The sequence below is a fragment of the Mytilus edulis genome, chromosome 1 (genome assembly GCF_963676685.1).
Source record: "Mytilus edulis chromosome 1, xbMytEdul2.2, whole genome shotgun sequence".
Classification (NCBI taxonomy): Eukaryota; Metazoa; Mollusca; class Bivalvia; order Mytilida; family Mytilidae; genus Mytilus; species Mytilus edulis.
Window position 1 is genome coordinate 63380384 of NC_092344.1, and position 26161 is coordinate 63406544.

A 26161-nucleotide genomic window follows, 5' to 3' on the forward strand; every position below is an offset into this window, starting at 1 on the left:
CGCCATCTTCAAAATCTGATTCATCGAAAATGTCGGAACTAACTTTTGAAATTTGAAAATTTCAATTGATGTGTTTGATAAATCATTGGTGACGTTTCCTAGTTCTCGAAATCCCAGCCGCGTGTTATAAAAAATGTCAAAAAATTCAAGTTGTTGCATATGTGCGGATGTACCTTTCCATATACTGTACAAGCTGTTGTTTGATACATATAAATAACGTAACGTTTTGATTCCTGCGAAAGTGTTATTTTCAATTTCTTTAAGCTTGCACGATGAAGACGATCAATCCAAATCGGTCAGAAATTTTAGTCCTTTTAACTGCTGACCGACAGTCATCCCGTTTGTGAATGTTGCGTTTAAAATTACCAGACTGTGAACCAAAGATATGTCTGGGAATATAGTAAATGAATTATTCCTTAAGTTCAGGTGTCGTAGCTTTTTAAGATGTTTAAAGTATACTTTGGGTATTTGGTTTGTTGTCTTTCCCTAGTTGGTTGTATTATAAATTCAAGCGCAATAAGTTGTCCAGTCCTTGAAACGAATTTGACACCAGATTAGCAAGAATGTTATAAGAAAGCTCCAAGTCTTCAAGCTCATTGTGACCAGAGAAGATTCCTCCTTGAATATATTCTATCATATTTCGAGCTAAAATGAGAGTTTTTGCTGAGTTTCGAAACGTCGGAATATGAGAAAAATTCCGTCCCGAGCAGTCAATTTGAAACTTTTTATTTGTGCACAATCTAGTATTCCTCTTTGAGTTTCCTGCTCCAGTTGTTGTATAGAGGTAGATGGTCGATGTAACCAACCAAAGAGTTAGTGAATATATCGAAAGCATGACGTCACACTAAGAAAAAAATAAAGATGCTAAATCAAATTAGTAGATATGTTTAATTACTTTATTTCAGTGATTGGAAAGTGTTCAGCGTCATATCCACCTCGCACAGGTCATATTTTATGTTTGCAAAAGGTTCTACCAATGACAAAGCGTAGTAATAAGACACTTGGTTTTAACTGAGCTCAAATGAAATATTCCGCCTCTCGTTGTTTATATTTAAATGAAACAGTAGAAAACCGATGTTCAATTCTCAAAAATCTATTATAAAAAAAATAAATCAAAGTAAAAAAAAAACAAGAACAAGAGAATTGCATTAACCAAAACCGATTCCGGGATTAAATTATTAAGTGTCTCTTGTAGTTGGGAACGTATGCATTACCCGTCCACAACATTGACAATCAGGAGTAGGTCATAATACATAAATTTACAAATCAGACAACCATTCTGGTATCTAATGAAATTAGACCATTATATCATTTCGCAATTGAGATGAGATACGAACATAGTTGTACCAATCAACGTTATTTTAAACCTACGCAGAGTCGTTTTTAGATGGTGACGTTCCCTTGTCACCATCTTACGGTGTTTATATATCTCAACTTGTACGATTCGCTCGTGTATGTAACAATGTTTTAGATTTTAACGAGAGAAATTTATGTATTACTGAAAAATTATTACACCAGGGTTTTCGATATCACCAACTAGTCAAAACATTTACTAAATTTTATCATCGGTATAAAGACATCATTCGTAAATATAGCTCAACATGCAGACTTCTAATACGTTCAGGTATTTCACATCCAATTTTTTATGGAAATATTCTTTATAAAGCACATGGGTGTCAGTATTCACCTCAGAAACTTACAAAACCTTTGAATAGACTTATTAAGAAGGGATATAATTACGAGACTGTTGTCAAGTCATTAAAGATTGCATATTTTGGCGTTAATATTGAGTCACTGGTAAGGTCTTTGCATCGGAACTAAACACATTTATTCTAAACACAGTTGTTGGCATGACACGGGTTATGTTCTTCTCATATATGTTATGATGGTATGATACTAAACCCCTAACGGGAAGGATTGTGCCTGATGTTCATATGATGAAATCATAATCTTTCAGTCAGTTTAATTGAAGTCTGGAGCTGACATGTCAGTTAACTGCTAGTAGTCTGTTGTTATTTATGTATTATTGTCATTTTGTTTATCTTCTTTGGTTACATCTTCTGACATCAGACTCGGACTTCTCTTGAACTGAATTTTAATGTGCGTATTGTTATGCGTTTACTTTTCTACATTGGTTAGAGGTATAGGGGGAGGGTTGAGATCTCACAAACATGTTTAACCCCGCCGCATTTTTGCGCCTGTCCCAAGCCTCTGGCCTTTGTTAGTCTTGTATTATTTGAATTTTAGTTTCTTGTGTACAATTTTGAAATTAGTATGGCGTTCATTATCACTGGAATAGTATATATTTGTTTAGGGGCCAGCTGAAGGACGCCTCCGGGTGCGGGAATTTCTCGCTACATTGAAGACCTGTTGGTGACCCTCTGCTGTTGTTTTTTATTTGGTCGGGTTGTTGTCTCTTTGACACATTCCCCATTTCCATTCTCAATCTTATTAGTGATAAGTATAAAATCAGTAGTTCTTCATCATAATTGTAGTCAAACAATTTATGTGTCAAGACACATAGACATCGTTTCCTATAATGAACATTTTATATAATTAGGGTAGTTTCTTGTGAACTCAGGCCTTATAATTTCTTGTGAAATATGTTTATAAATGCAATTTCATTAAAATGGATGACGGCAAGTTTTCGTTTCCCTATATCCGTCTACCGTACAATACAATCTGTAAATATACACGACTATATCTGTGAAAATTCGAACAAATAACGCCACATTTTAGTTAACTTCACTCGGAAGTGTACCAATGGACATCGTAGTAACACGTTTTGTGCGTTCTCCAGTGGTTTATATCAATTGGCCAATGTACGGTTTTATAAAATATAGCATGCGCAAGTCACATCGAAAATCCTTAATTTATAGCTTAATATTTTTTGTATTACTGATCTGGCGTTTGATGGTCGAGAAATGCCTTTCTGATGTGCGTTATTTATGATTGTAACATAGTATATGATTGATTGTGTCCCTAGATGAAGGCGACGACAAAAGGAATTACTTTATCATCGAAAGCGATGTTTGAAAGAATATTTTATTTTCAAATAAAACAAATCTTCAATATCAATGAAAAAATCAATTAAGACGTCTGATTATAAAAATCGATATCAGTACTTTACCTTTTCTTATAAATACATATACATGAAAAATGACTTAATCTTGAGAGGACGCAACACAATTGGTAAAAATACTGACTAAGAAATGGCGAACGTTATTAATAAAGAGATAGAGTAATTAAAACTATATAAATACATAAGTGGACGATGCACCTCTATCAACGTAAAAGCAGTGAAAAATGAAAAAGGTGTGAATATTGATGGGTATTTTATTTTATTGTTAATATTAATATGTTCCTTGTAATTATTTCCGCTTCGATTTAAATACGATTTATTAACCATAAATAATGATCTTCCATAGTGATACAAAAAGTTTCGATTTTATAGTGTTTCTTTTTGATTAGCAAACCTTCATAATTTCGAATAACCTGATATTTATTATTGAAGAGTTCAAAATGACGAGGTTAAATTTGTCAATATAAAACAAAAAGGCCAAATACAATAAAAACATTAGAAGACGATGCATTCAGTCTAATCAGGGACAGGACACAACTTTCTGCAAATTATTGAAGTAAATGAGGTAATATTGGTTACTTTGAAAATTTTTTCAATTAACGAATAAAGCATTGTGTTTAATGTTTGAATACAAAACAGAATTATAATAAAGTGCAGCCTTTGAAAAACAAATCAAACTGCATGATCTACATTTCAAATTTGCTAGCTAAATTATAAAAATAAAAATGAAATGCACCATACGACTTTTTTGATGACCAATCTTGGAAATTAACATCATTATTTTCTATGATTGTGCAAATTAATTTTAGTCGTGTAATATCGAATGAAATTAAACTCTGTAATCGACTTTTCCATATTCTTCCACAGTACTTAAACAAGTGCGTATTACCTTGCTAGAAACAGAAAATCATTTATATTATCAAAACTTTCATACACTCAATCCACGGTAGGTATAGTGTCCGGCTAGGATCGTGGTTTTTCGAGTGATTTGATCGGGCTTTTTCGAGTGTAACCACTTTTTTTTCAAGTGAATATGATCAAAAATGTAAACAAACAGACTTCTTTTCTAACAAGACGTGCTATAGAAGCTAGAGTTTTATATACAAGGTTATACATGATATGTTAGCATTTGAGATATAAAGATAGAATCATTCTGACATTGCTTTTCGTTTAAAAAGTTAAATTTGGCCTTAAAATGCTTTTATTCCAAAATACCGAATAAAGCAATTTTCTTACACATAACAATGCAAATATCGATGGAAATGCATACATGGAATCTATATTTCCTTAGATATACAGACACTTTACAAAAACTATTGTTATTGCATTGCAAACGAAATTTGGAGACTAAATTCAGTTTTTCTTGTCCGGGTTTTTTCGAGAGCAGTCCGGGCTTTTTCGAGTGTGTCATTTTTTATCGAGTGATTATACACATTTTTTATAGCTAAAAATGTAAGGTGTTTACGATTAAAAACTATAAAATAAAGAATCAAAATATGTACTTTCAAGGCACATGGTGTATCAACATTTTATCATGAAACAAGTATCGTTCATTTTTTTTCACATCTTATAAATTGCATGTACAGTATAAATCCGTGATGTCAACAATCAAATGTGAGTGATCGGACCATATAAGTATTTGGACCTCATGGGATAACTATTACTGAACAGCAAAATGTCGACTTGGAAGATAACTTCCAAAAATGTCTTAATGAACTGTTCAACAAGAGTTCAACTGTGTTACTTTCTGACAAAAAAAGTCGATATGATAAAGAGTCTAATAATTGATACTAGAGACGGACAGAAAACAGATACACCCAGATTAAGACAATTAATCGAAAGACAATAGGTTTCATTTACGATTACTGGTAAATTATTAAACCATGGATATATATTGTTACCATAAATTACTTAAAACCTTTACTAAATATTTTCATACATATAAAGATTTGGTTTTGAAGTTTGATTGTACCTGTAGAAAACTTATATCAAATGGGATAGCACATCCTCATTTTTACGGAAATGTTGTTAACCGTGCCCGGAAATTTGGAAATGATCCTTGTAATCTTATCGCTCTTTTAAATAAACTTATCCTAAAAGGTTACCAATTCAACACTGTAATAAGATCATTGAATATTGTTTTGATTGGTATAAATATTGATTTTGTTATCAGTAAATTAAAAGCAAACTAAATATTACTAGTATGTTATATGCATATACACATTCATGGATCTACCGTCTGTCGATACATGTTACTTGGCATTGCACAAGGTTATGTTTTTTTCTGACTGTTTGTGACGTCTTTACACTAAATCCATTGGATTTTGGATGTGTACGGATTGATAATTTAGTCTTAGATGCATGATGTTTTTATTAGTTGTTAGTGGCTTTGAACTAGCTGTCAGATTACTATGAGTACTCTCAGATCTGTTCCTATTGTCTTTTTGTTTTTGGATGTACAAGTACTCGGTCACGTCCACTTGTATTTTTTGTCCATCTGATGAGTTAAGCCTTTTTCAACTAATTTTTATAGTTCGTTCTTATGTTGTACTGTTATACCACTGTACCAGGCTATAAGGAGGGTTGGAATCCCGCTAACATGTTTAACCCCGCCACATAATGTGCCAACGTTGCCAATGTCGCCAACATTCTAAACAGTACCCCTGTTCGCCAACGTCGCAAAAATTCTAAACAGTACCCTGTTCGCCAACGTCGCCAACATTCTAAACAGTACCCCTGTTCGCCAACTTCGCCAACGTCGCCAACATTCTAAACTATACCCCTGTAATGCAGTGGTTTTCGTTTGTTTATGTGTTACATACTAGTATTTGTTTTTTCGTTATTTTTTTTTATATAAATAAGGCCGTGAGTTTTCTCGTTTGAATTGTTTTACATTGTCATTTCGGGGCCTTTTAAAGCTGACTATCCGCTTTGCTCATTGCTGAAGGCCGCAGGCTGGTACAGGATTGGGAAATTGTTCGCCAACCCGCTAACCTTGTCGCCAACGTCGCCAACATTGTAAACAGTAGCCCTGTTCGCCAACGTCGCCAACTTCGCCAACATTCTGAACAGTACCCCTGTTCGCCTACGTCGCGAACGTCGCCAACATTCTGAACAGTACCCCTGTTCGCCAACGTCACCAACATTCTAACCAGTACCCATGTTCGCCAACGTCGCCAACTTCGCCAACATTGTGAACATTACCCCTGTTCGCCATCGTCGCCAACGTCGCCAACATTCTCAACAGTACCCCTGTTCGCCAACGTCGCCAACATTATAACCAGTACCCCTGTTCACCAACGTCGCTAACATTCTGAACAGTACCCCTGTTCGCCAACGTCGCCAACTTCGCCAACATTCTGAACAGTACTCCTGTTCGCCAACGTCGCCATTGTAGCCAACACTTTACACAGTACCCCTGTTCGCCAACGTCGCAAACATTCTAAACAGTACCCTGTTCGCCAACGTCGCCAACATTCTCAACAGTACCCCTGTTCGCCAACGTCGCCAACGTTGCGAACATTCTAAACAATACCCCTGTTCGCCAACATCGCCAACATTGTAAACAGTACCCCTGTTTGCCAACGTCGCCAACACTCAGAACAGTACCCCTGTTCGCCAACGTCGCCAACGTCGCCAACATTCAGAACGAAAATGTTGTCATTCCTCAAAGCAAACAAAACCTAGTTATTCAGAAGGGATATCGATATATAGATTATAATCCCATAATCCTGTTTGCCAAATTCCACAACTTCCAAATGATTTTAACAAGTACCCCTGTTCTACAGTTTAAGAGTCTTTCAAACAAGTACCACCTGTTTGCCTTAAAATTGCCAACATTCAAATCATTAAAAAAAACATATGAAAATAAAAATAAATAAAAAACTCATAATGACAATCAATACCTAAAAGTATAAGGGATATATACTTGACCATCTTTTCTAAACAGTACCCCTGTTCGCCAACGTCGCCAATGTCGCCAACATTCGGAACAGTATCCCTGTTCGCCAACGTCGCCAACATTCAGAACAGTACCCCTGTTTGTCTACGTCACCAACATTCTGAACAGTACCCCTTTTCGCCAAAGTCGCCAACATTCATTAACAGTATCCCTGTTAGCCAACGTCGCCAACATCGCCAACATTCTGAACAGTACCCCTGTTCGCCAACATAGCCAATGTCGCCAACATTCAAAACAGTATCCCTGTTCGCCAACGTCGCCAACATTTTAAACAGTACCCCTGTTCGCCAACATTCTAAACAGTGCTCATGTTCACAAACTTCTTAAAACATTCTAAATAATACCCTTGTTTAAATTCTTCAACATTGGAAACATTCTTAACAGTACTTGTACCACTGTTTGCTTACTATCTAACCATAAAGAAGGTTCGCCAACTTGAAATATATTTGATGTTATATTCAATCTTAGTTTCGCTTGTGTTTGTAACAATGCATTTAATTTAGATTAAAAAAAAATGTCAGTATTACTAAAAAATTATTACACCAGGGTTTTCATTATCACAAACAAGTCATTACATTAACTAAATTTCATCACTGATACAAAGACATAATTCATAAATAAATCAACATGCAGACATCTTATATGTCATGTTCAGGACAATTAGGTATTTGATAACCAACCTTTTATGGTAATATACTATACAAAACACAAAAATGTTGTCATTCCTCAAAGATAACACAATCTAGTTATTCAGAAGGGGTATCGATATATAGATTATAATCCCATAATCCTGTTTGCCAAATTCCACAACTTCCAAATAATTTTAACATGTACTCCTGTTCTACAGTTTAAGAGTCTTTAAAACAAGTACTACCTGTGTGCCTTAAAATTGCCAACATTCAAATCATTAAAAAAACATATGAAAATAAAAATAAATAAAAAACTCATAATGACAATCAATACTTAAGAATATAAGGGCTATATACTTGACCATCTTTTGTGAAATAAAAAAATCATGCAAATCTCATACCATCTCTAAAAAGTAATAGTTTAATCAAGTTGAACAATTGCAACCTTTCCAGAAACTAAATAGTGCTACATTTTTTATAATTAAATAGCTATAGCCCATAAATAATTTCCAAAAAGGAATAAAAAAAATTTCAAAAAAGTATTACCAGCCTGCTACAGCCATTTAAACATCATTATAAAATGTAACAAGTGCTTTTAAAATAAAAAGAAGTAACTGTACAGTGAAAATCAGGTTAATGACATGTACATATGACAGACATTTATAACTTCGTGACATTATATATCTGCATAAAAATAAAATGTAAAAAGCGTTCAATTCTTTAACTTTAAAATAACTATTGGCTCTAAAGAGCCTGTGTTGTTGACCTTAGTCTAAGTGCATATTCTACAGAGGACATATACTCTCCAACATTGCTCTTGTCAGATTATCTCAATTCATTACAGTTAACAAACAATAGACAAAATTTGCATTTTACACTGTGTACTTTTTTACCATGTCTGCCATCTTTATTGGCAGGCGGACGGGGTCAGAGTACATATTTTACAAACAAAATACATACTCCAATTATGATTGTAGCCATGTCTGGTAAAGTTTTACCTCCAAGTTTCAAATTACATTTTTGTTAAAGTAAACCATGTAAACCATGTAAATAGACAATTTTAAATGAACATTATATAAATTGAATTTATATTCAAATAAAGATTTCTTGCTGTTTTGCAATTACACTGTGCTGTTGCGCAATACTCAGTATGCTGCTGGGCAATACATAGTAAATCTTTTGTCAGACTATAAACAAATAAAGTTCAATAATTTCTCAATGTTTTATCAGAAATTTATAAAAAAAACTAAAGGGAGGTTATCTTAATAGATAAAAATCAGTCATCAAATCTTAATAAAAACTGCTTCAAATACTTTAAGGATATTGTTCAAAACTTGAAAATCAACCCTTTTTATGAATAAAATCTTATAACTCGAAAGCGTAAAATCTTCAATTTATAAAAACCAAAATAAAGCTTACAACAATAGATATAAACAATTTACCAAAGTTTAAAAAAATGCTAAAAGTATTTTTGAGTTACTGTCCGAAAACTGGAAAATCCCCTTTTTTGTATAGAATAAAATCCCATAAATCAAAAAAAGTAAAGTATAAAATTTATAAAACTCAAAAGGGAGCTTATGTAGATAGAATTAAACAATTCACCACAGTTTCTTGCAAGTTGGTGAAATTATTTTTAAGGTTATTGTTCGCAAACTGGAGAATATCCCCTTTTTTAATAAATAAAAGTAGGAAACGGTAAATCCAGTATAATATTATAAAAAAGAAAAGCAACTCACGTCAATAGATACATGTATAAACAATTCACCAAAGTTTTATGCATATTGGTTAAAGCGTTTTTGAGTTAATGTCAAACATGTTAAAGACGGACGAACAAACAGACGGACAAACGTTCAACGATATACCATAATACGTCATGTACGTCACGTAAACGAGCGTACAACAATCATTCTGTGAGTATTGTATGGCAATGCAAAATCCCCTACCAGTTAAAAAAATCATTGTATTGGAACAAAATTGTAACTTGATTTATAACTTGTCATTGTAAACATTATAACAAATATCAAGTCAATGTAGTTAAGCATGACAAAAAAAAAGTGTTTAAAACTGATTATTTCGGATAATTTTCTAAGCCCAACAACAATCACTCTGCACAAAATTATCAGACCAAATCAAAATTTAAACTTGAACTGTTACTTGTTATGATAAAGTTATATACTAATTATCAAATCCATATATTCATGAATGACAAAAAAGGTGTGGAAAACTGATTATTTTAGTGAATTTTTAAAGGTCAAAGGACCATAACTCTGCCCAAAATCATTAGACTGCAACAAAGTTCAAACTTCTTTGTAACTTGCAATGATAAAAAAAAAAAAAAACAACATAAAATCAATATTTTCACGAATGACAACAACAGTGAGTAAAACTAATTTGCCAAACTGATGCCGATGGAGGGACAGACAGATACTTCAAACTTGAACTGTTCATGGGTGAGGGATTGATTTAAGGCTTTTAACAAACTGTGTCACACACCTAAATATATCAATTTGCACCTTCAAAAAAGGCAAATGAATGTCCATTCTCAAATCTTTATTACATAGTATAAATCTAAAATGTAATTTATGACTTAACAAGAATGTGTCCATAGTATACAGATTTCCCACTCGCACAAGTTATCATTTTCTATGTTCTGCAGTTGAGTGGACCGTGAAATTAGAATCAAAACTCTAATTTGGCATTAAAATTAAAAAGATCATATCATAGGGAACATGTGTTCTAAGTTTCAGGTTGATTGCAATACAATTTCATCTAAAACTACCATGACCAAACCTTTAACCTAAAGCGGAACAGATGGACAGACAAACGCACAGTCCAGAAAACATAATGCCATTAATGGGGCATACAAATTATTTTAAATAGTCTTGCTGATAATTTTTGCTGTTTACATTTTTTTAATCCCCCCAAGTTTACCCCAAAAATGCATATACATTGTATATGTGGAAAATCATCATGGCAATATTCCTATAAAAAAATACTCCTCAGGGCGCAGCTTGATACAACCGCAGAGGTAGTACCCTGAACATAAGGGGCAAGTACGGACAGAACATTCAAGCTTGATACAACTCTTAATTTGGATTGTGATTAAATAATTGACTCAGCATAGGTTTCTGACACAGAATAAATGTGGTCTAAGAACTTAAAACTTTAAAATTTTCCTATTGTGGTCCAATATCCAAAATCTAAATACATGGTTAAATTCAGCATATCAAAAACACCCAGTAATTCAATTTTTCATAAATCAAACAAAAGTTTGATTTTGTACCCTTTTAAACTCAATGAGGATCAACTTCATAACAGGACCCATACATCAAAATGTAAATGTGTGGTGAGATTCAGCATATCAAAGAACCCAAAGAACTCAATTTTTGTTGAAATCAAACAAAGTTTAAGGATGTCTGCTTGTCATGTTTTTGAGTTTTTGTCAATTTTTCGGAATCCTCTGGTTTTATCCATTTGAATGCCTTAAAAAATTTGATCATGAACCCCAGTTTTTCGTTTTATAAATCTGTTACATGTATAATTATAAGTCATTTGTGAAAGTTTAATAAAATTTTATTTATTTTTTAATAGTATTTGAGAACTTTAACTTGTCAATGATATTCATTTTGTTTAGTACGATTCACCAATCAAAATGAACAAATAATAACTTGATATGAGGAAATGATGTTGGAATCACTATGATATATATGAGACGGCTATCCGAAAATACAAGCTAAACAGTTTTTATTGTCTTAATATCTTTCCTATCCATTTATGATGCTCCTAAGTCTGGACCACACACATCATTTGCATTGAAAATCGTATTGTTAACGTTTGTAAAAGACCAACAAAACTGACAAATCCATCTTAGATGACAAAACGTATCCAAATTTAATTCTATGGGAGAACAAAATATCCTACAGGACAAAGTTTATCCCAAGGGAGAGAAAAAAAAACCGGTAGGTGAAAAAATATCCCATGGGAGAAAAAACATCCCACAGGACAAAGTAAATGCCTAATTAGGTGAAAACAATATCCCAATGGACATTTTTTTCTGACAAGAAGTCGTTCATGATAATCCTATAGGATAAAAAAAAAATCCTATCGGATTTAACACTTTTTTTGAAAATCCTACAGGATTTTAAATCCCGTAGGATATTAATTTTATCCCATAGGAGATAAATTTTCCTATAGAATAAATAAAGTCGATAGGATTCATTTATCCCATAGGATATTAAAAATATCCTACGGGATTATGACTTATATCCTATAGGATTTCATAAAAATCCTTTAGGATTTTTGAATATCCTTTGGGAGAAAAAAATATCCTACAGGATATTGTTACTGTTTTCACTCCAGTTGCCGAACCAGCCGAGCCACACCAATTTTTTTTTTGTATGGTGTTATTTATCCCCAGAGGTACATTATTGCCTAATTTGAAGATTCTACGAATAAAAAAAGTGTGGTTCCAAATTGCACTTATGAGAAGTGCAATTTAATCCAATAACATGTTTACAGTTTAAACGGTTATTTTTTCACTTTCATTTAGCTGAGAGTATTTTAACAAAAAAATCAAGAATCTACTGATTTTATAAAAAAGAACCATGTCAAGTAACACATTTGAGGATTTTTAAAATGCAACTTCGCAACTACTTATAAGTGATGTACGAAACAGATTTCAGAGATAAGCAAGCTAACATTTAATTTTTATTTAGGGAAAAACGAAAAAAGAGGGGGGTAAATCAAATCTAGAATAAACAGGCTTAATCTTTTTTGTTATTGATTAAACAGGACGTGCCATTTTATTCCCCAATTCCCCTTAAAAAATAATAAAAATTGTACGTTTGCTCCCAAACATAAGAATTCGATATATTTATATATATGAATTCAATAACAATATAAATGTAGAAAAAAATGATTTTTTTATTTCATTTTAAAATGAATAAAATGTTATGAAAAAATGGATTTTGTTTTGTTATTACCTATAAATACATATAGGCATATATTTTAGAACTTTTTTTTCTAAAATTTCCTGGTTATAGGTTTTCGTATGTCTCTAATGTTGATCATGATTAACCTAATCGCAGCTTACCGCACAAAATCGGTGACATAAGTTCCATGAATTTCTTCAGGATTTGCTGTCTATTTAAACATGTTTTACACGGACACTTTTAATCTATAGGATCAATCGTACATTGGTTAGTTGAGTGGGATTTTCTCTATTGATCAGATTTTTTTTTATATATATATTTCCTACCATTTTTGTTGAATTATACACGTCGGTACCAGCATGTCTTTACTTTCAGCATTGTCAATAATACTATATATGTTTATATACTGAAGAAAGAAAAAGAAAAAAACCAATTACGAACCAACTATTTATCTTCCAAAGAGGGTTGTGTTTCTATATAAGTAGAACAATATTTAGTTTTTCAACTCCATCATTGAAATACTTGTTTCGAAATTAATTAACACAATTGTATACGGTATTCGGAAAATCAGTAATCAGAATATTATGTTTTCATCTGCTTGACCACACTATATTTTTTCTCATTAAATTGTGGATCAGAACATTTTATGTAAGGAAAAAAAAAATAACCAACTAAGAGTTAGATGATTAACTTCTTAGTGTACTGATATGAATCTTCATATACGGAAATTGTTTTAAAAAATATAGGTATCGATGCCAACGTTCAAATTTTATTACAAAAGACGGGAAATGTGTCGATGTTGAAACAAAGAGTTCAAATTTAATTGAAATTTAAAGCGCTCATGAACTCAATTATCATGCACTGGTAAATCTATTCATAAAAAGTGTCCGTGTAGAAACTAAAAAGTGTCCGTGTATCATCTGTAAAGAGTCCGTGTATCATCTATAAAGAGTCCGTGTAATTGTATTTAAAGTATCAGTTATGTATTTGATACAATACAAAGACAACAAAGAAACATGCCGGTAACAACCTCTGTACAACTTGGCCCCTAGCAGACCTATAGAAAAACAATACATTAACGGGTGATGTAATACAAAAAATCATTCAGTAAAACTTTAATTGACAAATGAGAAGCCAAACGCATGGAATGTGATGATCCTAGTAGTAGATCCCGTGTGATGGTTCCGCAAAGGGTGGTGGTGTGGTGTGAGAACCCCCCCCCTTTTGGACGATCATTGCATTTGGATAGGGACGTGGAATATACTTTGAAAATTGTTGATCCGCCCCTGCGATCCGGTAACCTTTAGTAACAAACCCTAAAATGAATAAGCGTATGACTAACAATTACTGGATGTAGGATTATATAAAAAACATACATACATAACTTCGTTTCGAACACTAGATATGTTGTTTGTTCTTTGGTCGGGTTGATGTCTCTTTGACACATTCCCCATTTATATTCTCAATTTTATGCATTAGTTCAATAATTTGGATAACATTAAAATGACAAGAAAGACGATTCATATTACTTTCTTATCCTGTATTTACTTCACAACAGAAACATTTTTAAAATGGAATTAGAAATACAGAACATTCTAAAAGACTAAAAGAAGACTTTTTACTTGGTTCTTTAATTTGAAGTTTAGACATATCAATGTGTCCTGTCATTTTAAAACCAGCATTTCAGTCAAGGCTCACATTTGATATATCCCAGTGAGATAATGATTTAGAATTCTACCGAATCATTAATGGCTTCTTATCTTAGTTTAAATGTTTATTCTGTTATTCAAACTCACAAAAAATAATACTCATTCACAGATATTAACAAAATTTTAATGATAGAAAAATAAAACAATATTCATAAAAGAAACATAGGTTAACTACATTTACATGTAAAAAGAACGGCTTAAGCCCGTATACGATATATAGACATGAATTGTAATAAAAACAGTCATGCAGTGACATTTAACTTAGTATGACATCTGTTTTACAAAATCAAAAGGGTAACCATTATAGTAAGATTAGTTTTGATTGTCCAAGAGGTAATATAGTTTCCATTCGGACAGTTTTTATTTCAAACACGTTACAAATTGAAAAATAATAAGTTAATTATATTCTTAGATATCTTCTACCAAAATTAGATCAGAATAACTTACATTTACAATTCACAATGCCTTTTAACATAAAATAGTAGCATACGCTATAAATTTATTAATTTTGGATATCAAAAGGCATGTTTTGTTAATAGTGATCAAAGGATAAAACATACTACACAGAGAAACAAGTGATTAGTACACAGTCATGTCAGTTCCAGAATCTATGACGAACGATACGATCTTTATTTTGGATGATCAATTTCTCCCACCTTAGTAGCACAAGAGTGCACACACTGAAATGTCTCGCCTTCTTTACTAATCATTGATATTATGTTGATAGTCCTAAATATTAAGCTTTATTACAACTGTCACATAAACCTAACATTAACCAAGAAAACTAAACATTGACCAATGAACCATGCAAATGTGGTCAAGGTCAGATAAATAATGCCAAACCGACATATACAGCTAACAATTCTTCCACACAACAAATATAGTTGACCTATTGCTTATAGTTAAAGATAAACAGACCAAAACACAAAAAATTAACACTGAGCTATGAACCGTGATAATGAGGTCAAGGTCAAATAAAACCTGCACGACCGACATATAGATCATAAAATATTACCATACACCAAATATAGTTGACCTATTACATATAGTATTAGAAAAAAAAAGACCAAAAACTCAAAAACTTAATGTTGACCACTGAACAATGAAAATGAGGTCAAGGTCAGATGACACCTGCCAGCTAGACATGTACACCTTACAATTATCCCATACACCAAATATAGTTGACCTATTACAATTAGTATTAGAAAAAAAGACCAAAGCTCAAAAACTTAATGTTGACCACTGAACCATGAAAATGAGGTCAAGGTCAGATGACACATGCCAGCTAGACATGTACACCTTACAATTATTCCATACACCAAATATAGTTGACCTACTGCATATAGTATTAGAAAAAAACCCAACCAAAACTCAAGAACTTAAATTTGACCACTGAACTGTGAAAATCAGGTCAAGGTCAGATGACACCTACCAGTTGGACATGTACACCTTACAGTCCTTCTATACACCGAATATACTAGACCTGTTGATTATAGTATCTGAGATATGGACTAGTCCACCAAAACTTATCCTTGTTCACTGATCCATGAAATGAGGTCGAGGTCAAGTGAGAACTGCCTAATGGGTATGAGGACCGTGCAAGGTACGCACATACCAATTATAGTTATCCTATTACTTCTAATAATGAGAATTTAACATAACAAATAATCTGAACTTTGTTTTCAAGTCGTCACTTAACCATGAAAATGAGGTCAAGGACATTGGACGGAAACGTCGTAACATGAGGCATCTATATACAAAGTATGAAGCATCTAGGTATTCTACCTTCTACAATAAAAAGCTTTAAGAAGTTAGCTAACGCCGCCGACGCCGGATCACTATGCCTTTGGCGACCTTTCTGACCTTTTTTTTGCAGGCTTTACAAATATACCAAATTCACCTGCATATGGGATATACATTTCCAAACTTATTCAATATACAAGAGCTGGTAGCTCCTACTAAGACTTTGTAAATCGTCGCCAGTGTCTGCACAGAAAATTGATGAACCAATGGTATGTCAAAGAACGTCTCGTCTTTTAAAAAAAAAGTTTATTGGAAGGTACCAAAACCTTGTTGATAAATATTCCGTACCAACTTAACAAATAATACATGATGGTCTTGGTGTATATATTCTGCCTATTGACGTTGCTTATCATCTTAATAACTTGTTATATTGTTCTTTTATTTGTCTTTGTTTTTTTATTAATACTACTTTTACTGTTTGTTCTGTTTTCGGTGATATCCATTTGAAGTGGCTAGGTACATCACTTCAATGTGTTGTTTGTATTATCTTTCATGTTTGCTGGTGTGTTTTGTACGTGTGACCTTTTGTGTTTCTTTGGTACATATGACGTAGATCTGTACTCTTAAACATCCCGACATTGTGTTACTGTTCTATTATAATTTTGAAAATACTTTGAACGACACAATTATGTTTATATCTCTTCCTGTGTGATGTTTACATTCTGACGTCAAACACATCATTCTATACTAGAGTTGTTAGAACCTGGCAATTATGTTACAGGACTTCAAATATTTCAACCCTTCATGGGTTGATTTGAAATACATTATGTGTAAGCAATGAATGTGGATGTTAAATTTGATAGATGGATTTGTGCTTCTTTGTTAAATATTTGTGTTTTTTTTCTATTTGAGATAGTGAGATTGTGATGAATGCTCTACCCCTACTTTGATAATTTTATGTATTGCGTCTGTTTTGTTGATGCATCTCTGTAAATATAATGGAATTTGATGTGACTGTCAAACAAGTGAGAGTCTAAGCTCTATCCAACCAGTTTCAATCCACCATTGTCTACATAAGAAAATGCCTGTAACAAGTCAGGAATATGACAGTTGTCATCCATTTGTTTGATGTGTTTTATCATTTGATTTTGCCATTTGATTAGGAACTTTCCGTTTTCGGAGTTCAGTATTTGTTGTGGTTTTACTTTTCACAGAATACTGTTAGTTAACATTGCACCATGGCATACCTATTTTTTTAATCTATCGATGTTAATTTAAAAAAAAAGTAAGACAAATCACCAAAGTAAAATATGAAAATGAACGCATCGCATACGCCCCAAACGTAGTGAGATAGGATATATTCTATGAATGCACCAACTGCTATGAATACAATTTCATATTCTTCTTGATACATAAGCAGGGTTAATGATAGTCACTTGATGTACGAAAACATAGTCTGACTAAGATTAAGATACAGACCCTTAAAAGCAGGAAGGTACGTATAAAAATGGTCATACTGACATAGCATACGACATTTCCTGTATATGCACTGTTTATTCTGTTTGTTCCACATGAAAAGGTCATGATGAATTTCTAAAATTATATTAATTGACATGAAAAATTACACGTTTCTTTTAAAAACTATCATGTTGTATGCACAAAGCAAAGAATACAAAAAAGCCGAAATTAATCTGCACGAAATTGTATAAGAATAAGAATAAGAATAAGAATACTTTATTAATCCAATTATGGACCCTTGCGGGTTTTAAATTTCATACAATGATTACAATGATTTGTGTTATAACAATAAAATTATAAAATGAAATAAATGACAATAGAACACTGAACAGTTATTGCATGCACATGGAAGAGAAAGTAATATGGGAGACAATCAATTTCTGTAAGGATTATTCCCATTTAAACAGATATGGTGTTTTGAGCTGCATAAAAATGAAATGCAGCCCTTACTGATTAGATATAAGGGTAATTTTCTCACATGTACACACAGCAACCAATTACTAGATATTTATGTATATAATTATATTTCTTTCACAATTGCAAGAATATGATAAGCACCTTAGAGATTTGACTGCAGTTTATTAATGCATATATATAAGCATTTACATATTAATAGATGAAATATGCATACACATAGATAGAGAAATGTGTATTTAAATTTAATTTTTGAATTTAAAATATAAATATGTGGATAAACTAAAAGAGATTTACCCATTAACAGAATTTGTGAATCTCAATTCAAAACTTTGGATAAGAAAAATACTTAACTTTTTAAGTATATGTTTATCTTCAGTGGTCATTAACCATAAACATTTTGATTTGCCGTCTAGGTTATTAAAATTTTGACAGTGCTCATGAGCTTGCGCAAACAATGATTCCCGACATTTATTATACAATGGACAGTTTATTAAAAAATGAAACTCATCTTCAATATCATTATGAGAACAAAAATTACAAGTCCTCTGTGACATTTCTATAGGTTTGTTCTTATGTCGCTCTTTTTCTACTCCTAATTGATGGGCACGTATGCGAAATTTACATAAAATTTGTCTTGATTGAAAACTTCCATTTGGAAATTACTTTTATGAGAAAAATATATATCTAGCTTTCCATTAACATTATCTTTATCATTGAATCATGCTTTTAAAAATAATGTCTTTAACTTTTTCATAATAAGTTGTTTTAATCTATTAACTGAATAATCAATACAAAATGTTTCTTTCAATTCAAGCTTTTGTAAAATAAATTTAACAGAAGATTACCACGTCATAGTGTTATTTTCATGCATATCTTTGTTACATAACATGATCTTTTGAAACTTTATGCGGAAAAAATGTTTCAGTTAATAGTTTTTTATCTATCTCGTTTCTAAGTACTTTATTTGACTTCACAATAAAAATATTGACGAAATACATTCAGTTATAACCGCTCTATTCAAAATTAAAACATAAAAACGTCCTATAAAACGTTTTATGTGTATGTTTTGTATAGGGTGTACATGATTAAAAAATCTTTTTGACTTGTAAGGAATAAGCCTCTTTTGTAGAAATTGATATAAAAAACGCCACAATTTGGGAAACATGAATATAGCGTAAAAATGTTTTTGAAATATTTTCAATCTGACAAAACTTGTTTCAAATTGTCCCAGAACACTGTATCGCCATATTCGTCATTCGGAAACTCTATATACGATTGTGATTGTACGAGTTCCAATAAAACCAAGGGTAACGTATTGGTTGGAATTTGTTCGAGAAAGATTAAATATACAATGTTCTCTCCATCTCGTGAGTATATACTCTCCATTCGCGCCATGTTGAATTCAAACATGCACCAGTACGAGTTTAAGAAAGGGCGACTTATGATGCAAACTGTCTTACGACTTCTGTGTATGGCATCCGTAATGTTGGCAGCGATTTCATTTCCGACAAGAAAATCGCGTTTATGAAGACAAATCCGCAGTTCTCCTTCTCTTTCAACATGGTTGATAAATTTGTCATGAACAAAATTCTGGTCTTCGTCAGCATAGAAACAAATGCATCAAAATCGTAGGAAACATCCTTTTTTAATATGCTCGGCGCTTTTTTATATTTCAGTTTTGCCATAAAGTAAAGATATCTAAGCTTCCATCGATATCTATATATAATGCCAGTGGTTACCGTTACAACGGAAAGAACTAACGCCGAACAAACAACTAAAATCAAACCAAGATACGAAGAACATTCTTTTTCGAGTATTTGTTCAAGGTCTTTCGGATGTGCCAGAGACATTTTGGTAAAATTTGACAGCTGACAGGAATAAGATTTTAAGCCATTAAAACGAATCTTTGTTGTTGCCATCCACCTTATAAAGTTAAGGTTGCTACATACACATTGGATTGGATTCCTGCTTAAGTCTATTGTAAAATTTGGACTGTATTTTGCAACTTTCTCAAGATTGGCTGTTTCACCAGCATCCAGGAATCGTATCACATTATTTGACAGGTCCAAAAAAGTAAGTTTTCTCATGTGATCAATCTTAAATTGCATTTTTTCCAACACATTCCTTTTAAGATTTATTTCTTTCATTGATTGATGCGACTCAAAAATTGAATAAGGCAATCTTGGAATTCGGTTGTCTGACAAATCAATGATTTCTAATTTCACCAGAGGCCTAAATATTTCTCCTTTTCCGTCGTTTGGTAGAATAAAGCCTAACAAATTATTTTGAAGCTGAAGTTTTCTAATATTTGGAGTTCCGTTGAAAAATACATTTGAAATGTTTGAACAAAAATTGTTTGATAAATCAACCTCATATAAATGGGGCAAATTAACTATAGGACCTTTCAATGAGTAGAATATATTGGAGGAGAAATCCACCTTTTCTAGCACATTTTCACTAAAACGTAGCCTAGGCATTTCAAATTCTGATTTACCAGCTGTGAAATAAATTACACGAAGTTGCAATGGTAGATTAATTATATTCAAAACATTCAGTTTAAAACCGTCATTGAATACAATGAATTGCCGAGACATCGTTGATACCTGATGTTCCACTATAACGTTATTAAACTCATACACAGTTTGTTCGAAATCCGTCTCATCTAAATCCGAAACACAAAACCCTTCATTGACTGGTAGGTGTGATGTGCTCCGAAATGAAATATTTAATATTTTTACTGATAACTGTCGAAACTCCAAAACATATTCTCCATACGAAAGTGGATTGTCACTTATAGAAATTGTATCTATTGTTTTCGGTAAGAGACTTATTAATCCTGCTTGCAAAAGCTGAATACGATTGCTATCAAAATACATCTCCTTTACTTTGGTGTTCCTTAGAGGTACTAAGTGATCTCTCATCAGCATCTGATTCATTGAAAATGTCGGAACCAATTTTTTAAATTTGAAGATTTCAATTGATGTTTTTGATAAATCAGTGGTGACATTTTTTAATCCTCGAAATCCTAACCGAGTATTGTAAGATATGTCCAAAAACTGAAGATGATGCATATGTGCGAATGTACCTATCAATATTCTGTTTAATGTGTTATTTGACACATCTAAATAACGCAAACTTGTAATGCCTTTAAATGTATTATAATCAAGTTGTTTAGGCTTGCATGATGAGGACGATAAATCTAGATGGATAAGAAACCCTAGTTCTTGTAACTGCTGACCGAAAGTTATTTTGTTGGTAAAAGTTGCATTCAAAGTTTCAAGCTTGAGTATCAAAGACAGATCTGGAAATACAGTAATTCGATTGTCCTTAACGTTTAGTTGTCGTAGTTTCGTTAGATATTTAAAGCATAGTTTCGGCAATTCTGTGTTATTTTGCCCTAGTGTATTGCCTTGCAGGTTCAAACGCAACAAGTTCTTCAGTCCTTTAAACGAATTTGGCATCAGTGTAACAATAGTGTTATATGATAAATCCAAGTCTTCAAGAACAGTGTGGGCAGAAAATATTCCTTCAGGTATGTTTCTAATATCGTTTCTCGCTAGAATGAGTGTTTTTGTGGAATTCGGAAACGTGGGAATATGAGATAATTGTTTTCCCGTGCAGTCAACCTGAAACCTTTTATATGTTTTACATGTGGTTGTCCTCTTAAAGCTACTAATTTCAGAATTTTCTTGAACATGTTGAGTGGTAGAAATAACCAATCCAAGAATGAATACATAAGTCGAAAACATGACGCTACGCTGAAAGGAAAAACAGAATTAAAGAAAAATATTTAGACATTATTTTATGTTTTCATTCAGTTATTGATTATTGCTTAACATCAAACTGCACGATTACATAACTGTATGTCACTAATATTTTAATTGTACATGCTAGCACGAGTAATATCTTGGGCTTACTTATTCAGAATTCAAGTTTCAAAACCAAGGTATATCGTCACAACGCGTAATGTTCTAAATTTTTATGAGCCTACAAGTCCTCGGTCTATCTCTTTTGTGACAGATAGCTGAGTGGGTGTGTACAACATGCACAATCTGTTTTTTCTTTTTTTCGATTCAGCTTATAACGCGATAATTTCAATCCTGGTATCTATGATGAGTTTATTTAGATATCATTACGATATGAATTTGTAATAAGTTTTTGATGCGCTGTTGTGAAAAAGTTCAAATTAAAATTTGAAGTGCAATTCACCATCTCATTTTGCTTGGCATTAAGTTGTCAATTTCTGTGTCATTTGATCTCTTGTGGAGAGATGTCTCATTGGCAATCGTACCACATTTTCTTTTTTTATACGTATTGTGCATGGTTGTTGTTAACAAATATATTTTTTATCCCAATTAAATCGTCTATAAGTTCTTTAAGCGTCAAGCTTCTCTTATATCACACTAAGAAGTTTTATTTGAATAACTGCAATGATAGAAATTTCTTGCTAACTCTTATTTTGATTAGGCAAGTAGGAGTAATATGCAGATTTCTGTATAATGATGCATATTTTTGCATACACATTTCCATTGAACACAATGTTTTTTTCCATGTTCGTAAAGATTTAATTTTTTATCCAATCTTATTCAAATTTATGTTCATTATGATTGAATTGACCGTTATTGAAGATTTATGTCACGGACACCATAATATACACAAAAGTAGTATCCACAATTCCTTCTTCTTTCTTACATAATTGTAACCGTTAGGCGTCTTATAACTGACAAACTAATGGTCAAAATACTGTGGTGCGGTTATATGATAATATATAGATACCATAAATAGTTAAATACATACGTGTACCTTTTATCCCAAGCAACGAATTTGTACTGATTGTTATTAATTTAAATATGTATTTAAGCACAATTGTCTTAATTCATCGGATGAACGATCCTTTGTTATTTCCTTGTAATTATTTCCGCACAAATCTGGAACACCATACAATTTAGTTTCGATTTCAATACAATGTTGGAATTTCCAAAAGTGTATTATACTAGCATATGATAATCAAATACCACCCATTTCCTAAAATCGGATAATATACATATTTCCGTTAAAAATCAATGAGAGAAAATTAGGCTTTATGGATAACATGTAAAAATAGAATGATTGATTGATTTTTGGTGTTTTAGCACTATTTGGCCTCATCGTGGTAATCACTTTTTATTGACAGAGGAAGCTGGAGTGCTCGGTGAAAGCCACGGACCTCGACAGGAAAACGGAAATCATATTCTATTGAGATAGAAATCGAACGCACCTGCCATATGCGGAGTTTAATCTCACTCGTATTGACAGGCTAGTGAGACATGGTATATGAACTTTTTAGACCTCTCGAATACCGATGCCCCTGAAAAATAAGAGGTGACTATCGATAGTCATAAATGCTCTCTCTAGTATTCAATATGTCTCATTACCATGAACAAAAAAGTTAGCAGGCAAAAAAAAAACCCTACCGGCCGGAATTTATTTACAAAGGACATGTATTAACATCTTTGTTTAAATAAATTATTTTTTACCCAAAGGACATGTGATGTTAAATGGAAGGAAAGACGGATTTGTATCTATATCGATTTTGGAAAAAATAAAAAAAAAAGCTTATCGTTTTCAAACTGATATATCATGACGCCATTTTGTGTCTGATCATGTGATTTATTAATTTTTTTTAAAGGGACTTATATTGCAATGAACTTAGTATATGAAATTGATAGGGTGCCGATTTTTTAAATATTTTTTTACTGACATTCCGATTTTACAGTTCAATGCACCAAAAGTGAAAAAATGCACTTGATTTTTTTAATAATATATATTCTTTCACGTTGCTGTTTTTATGGGATTCAATTTGAAAGCTTTTTTTGCGCTCTGTGGTCAAACTATGTGCTAGGGTTCTTGCATACTTCATATATTTCCGGATTGTCATATTTTAAAGTACAAACCACATTCCCATCCAAAAGAGGGACGAAAGATACCAAAGGGACAGTCAAACTCATAAATCTAAAACAAACTGACAACGCCATGGCTAAAAATGAAAAAGACAAAAAGAAAAACAGAAAAACAATAGTACACATGACACAACATAGAAAACTAAAGAATAAACAACACGAACCCCACCAAAAACTAGGGGTGATCTCAGGTGCTCCGGAAAGGTAAGCAGATCCTGCTCCACATGTGGCACCCGTCGTGTTGCTTATGTGATTACAAATCCGGTAAATAGTCAAATTCGGTAGGTCACATTCATGAAAGGGAAGGGGATTGTTGTTACGACGTAAGGAACATAAACTCTATTCTAGTCACCTCTTTTTCTCCAAAATGCTTTCTTTAGTGGTAGATACATAGTAATGGAGTATTTCGTCCGCCGTCTATCCGTACTTCCTACAGTACAACTTATTGTCGAAATCACTCTGTATTTAAAGTCATAAGAAACCTCAAATTAAAAAAAATTATGCATATGTTTTTTATAACTAAATTGATAGTTTTCATTATAAAACTTATGTACATATACTTTTTTCTGAAGAAAGTTCTGTAATTTGTCCACATTTAGAAGAAGTTTACTTATTTTTAATTGCTTGCTTCTAGGAAGCAATTCGCCGACATATTTTCCGTATGCATAGTGACCTGAGCGTAACCCCCCTCGTACAAATCCGGTGATCGCAATACGCATGAATCTGTCATTAAAATAAACAATTATCGGATTGTACATGTTAAACACGTGCCCAATATCCATGCTTTTTTGTTATTTGTTTCCTACAAGGTGACAATCGGTAAACTTCGGCTTCAAAACACAGCATTTAATGAGCAGCCATATTTGTTAAATCATAACAGACAGAGAGAACAAAAAATTGACGATTATACGATATATTTGCGTAAAAAATGAGAAAATCGTGCACAGAGGACTAAGTTTATGATATATACATGCATTGGTTCAAGAATTGGATAAACGTTATTTTTCACAACTCATTGGTTTGAAACATTGTAGCTACATTGTATTTCTCCTCTCTCATGTATTGGTTTTTTTTTATCATTGCAACATAGAATGCACAAATTATGCGTTACTTGTCAATCGATCATTTAAACTTGAACTCCAAAATATAATTTATAAATCTTGAATCTTGACATCGTTTTGGCTTAACAATCGGCACTTTAGACGACGGTACAGGCCCTGAAAGTGACCTCTTTTTGTGCACATTTCCCCTATAAAGTGAATTTGAAAGTGACTTTAAATGTTCCGCATTAGTTGAATAATCTGTACACATTGTTTAGAGGGTCTCTAACTTGACAAATTCGTAGGTATGGCCAATTTGCAAAATAAAGTATTTAATTACTCATTTAGTCCCTTATTCAAAAATAAATGATATGATATAGTGTGTCTTTTTATGTTATAATGTACTACTGTTTCAGATTAGGGTGATGATTGTCGCCTGTTAAAACGTTTGAACCAGCTGCATTTGTTTGCACAAGTAAGGAACTTGTTCTTCAGTGGTTGTCGTTTGTTATTGTGGTTCATATGTGTTTCTCGATTTTATATAGATTAACCCTTGGTTTTCCTGGTTGAATGGTTTTAAACTAGTCATTTTGTACCCTTTATAGCTTGTTGCTCGGTGTGAGCCAAAGCTTTATGTTTAAGTCCGTACTTTGATCTATAATTCTTTACTTTTTTTTTTTTTTTTTACAAATTATGAATTTGATCGAGAATTATTTCATTGGCACTCATACCACATCTACTTATCTCAAAATAAAGACTTAAGATATTCATTTGGCCTATATTTTAGTCTTTAAAGTAATGATGAGTTTTTTAAATGTTTATAATAGAGAATAAAAATCAAAGTAGAGAAATAGTGGAATATGATGGAGTTGACATCATGTCATTTGTTTTTGTTTTATACGAACCTTTTTTTTTCTTTATATAAATAACACACGTATGTATTGAACAGGGTGCACCCGATTCATTATATTAGGTTATTTTTTTTTTTAAATAAAGAAATTCAAGTGACCATGGGAATTTATCAATTTAACACTCTGTATGATGATGTACAATGTAACTGTATGAGGAGATACCGGACAGACCATGATCCCTTTATGCAGAATAAAAAAAAACACAGACTGAGTCCAACTACCTGTCTTTTTCAGAATATTCATAAGAAATAAAATGTATGTGGCCATGTACACCTCCATTA

General features: G+C 32.4%; 1 pseudogene; it reads right to left on the minus strand.

Moving 5' to 3' along the window:
* Nucleotides 1-17777: 17777 nt before the first annotated feature.
* LOC139486635 (toll-like receptor 4) lies at nt 17778-21738 on the minus strand (annotated as a pseudogene).
* Nucleotides 21739-26161: the final 4423 nt, after the last annotated feature.